Source organism: Papaver somniferum, unplaced genomic scaffold (assembly GCF_003573695.1).
Source record: "Papaver somniferum cultivar HN1 unplaced genomic scaffold, ASM357369v1 unplaced-scaffold_135, whole genome shotgun sequence".
Lineage (NCBI taxonomy): Eukaryota > Viridiplantae > Streptophyta > Magnoliopsida > Ranunculales > Papaveraceae > Papaver > Papaver somniferum.
In genome coordinates, this window is record NW_020622713.1 from 6,809,928 (window position 1) to 6,811,651 (window position 1,724).

Below are 1,724 nucleotides of genomic sequence, written 5' to 3' on the forward strand. Positions count from 1 at the left end.
TATATATGATCACCAAAGTTGTGGTTGATCTGATCATATGAGCAAGATTAGAACTTGTGTTTAATTTTGAGAGATTTTCTAAACATCAATAAAGAGAGTTGTTTTTATATAAGCTAAGTTTCATCTTGCAGTTGCCATTAGGTAATGACGCCAGCTATTGATTCTTAATTCTTTCAAGGAAACTCAGTTTTCACAACCACAATTCCAAATCATGTAATTTTAACATGTTGGATTTGTTCATATGCATCGGTGAGTTAATTGGTTGGATCCCATAGTGGAATGTAAAGTATTCGGGCAGGTAATTATGTCAATTTTTATGAGATATATACATTCGAAAAAAGGGAGTATAAATTCACGAAACCTAAAGCAATAAGACCATAAGAATTAGAGCAGCATGTACACACAATAAATAATCTTATTGCTGGTTACCTCGATTGTCATACTGTGTAAAAAAATGGAACCGAACCAAGATACATGCTAATACACCAACAAATCGAAGTTAACATGACTGAACAAATATAGCCTCCACATTTACCAATTCAATGAATTTTCTAAATCACCAAAACATTCAATGTATCCACCACGCTACACGTTTAAAAATGGTAAAACATTAAACACTGAAGTGGTAGTAAGAGACTACCCTGAACTTAGACCGGTTGCTTTAGTCATCTAAATACCCCATCCTTCGTACAATTAGGTGGTCAAAATTTTTATTGAAGTGTGGAGTCAAGTTTGTGAAGCAACTAAGGTATATATTAGAGGAATTATTTTACACAACCGTTAATGGATAAGCCTTAAACTATGATTATAGTGGGCAGTCAACATGCAACAACCCTCTAAATTTAAGTCAATTTTCCTGCCGCTGATTTTTCAATCAATACGTACAAACAAAATCCTTAAGAAAAAAAGGGTACACAAATCATATATAGTATCTCATCATATCGAGTCTCTCTAGCAGACTCAACTTTTGTCTTTATGAACTTGTTGACAACCACTGAAGAACGATCAACAAAATAAGAAGTCAAGTTCTTAGTGGCTGTTAAAATTTTGATCGAAGTATAGTTCTTGTATTATTAGTTTGATTCGACCGTCCATCTTTTGAAATAATGTACTGGTAAATATGTCCACCCAAACTAACCTTCAGAACTCAATTACGGTGAATCAACTCTTTTTGCAATGAGTTGACTGCGCCAGCATTCCGAGCTAGGTTGATATTCATAACAAATCCCATATGTACCTGCCATAGACCAATTCACTACATTGGATTAATATGTAATCAGTCTCTATTTCAAGATATACGATATGTCTAAATCTTACAGTCTTGTTATACCCATTTGCATGAAGGAAACAATATAAACCCAGTCCCATTTGGAGATTCTTGTTTTCTTGCAATTATGCCATTTTATTCAATGTGTTCCGAGATAACTAAAGCCGGACACCGAACCTGACGTGATTCGAACACGCAACCTTCTGACATGGAGTCAGACGCGCTACCATTGCGCCACAGATTCATAATCATGCACATAAATCAGGGGTTAGTTTAAACAGTGAGGGAAGCCCAGAAGGTCCAGCCATGGGATCCACATAACACAGAACATGATTTCTATATGGAACTCAGATAGCTAGTATAATTATGCGAACATGTTACAAATTTGTAAATATAGAATTGATAAAATTGATCTACTGACTTGCAACTGTGAACAATCAAAAGATGACAACCCTCT

General features: G+C 35.0%; 1 non-coding gene across 1 annotated transcript; it reads right to left on the bottom strand.

Annotated features, from left to right (window-relative positions):
- Positions 1 to 1,439: 1,439 nt before the first annotated feature.
- TRNAW-CCA lies at positions 1,440 to 1,511 on the bottom strand. The gene has a single exon. It is a non-coding gene; the product is annotated as a tRNA-Trp (tRNA).
- Positions 1,512 to 1,724: the final 213 nt, after the last annotated feature.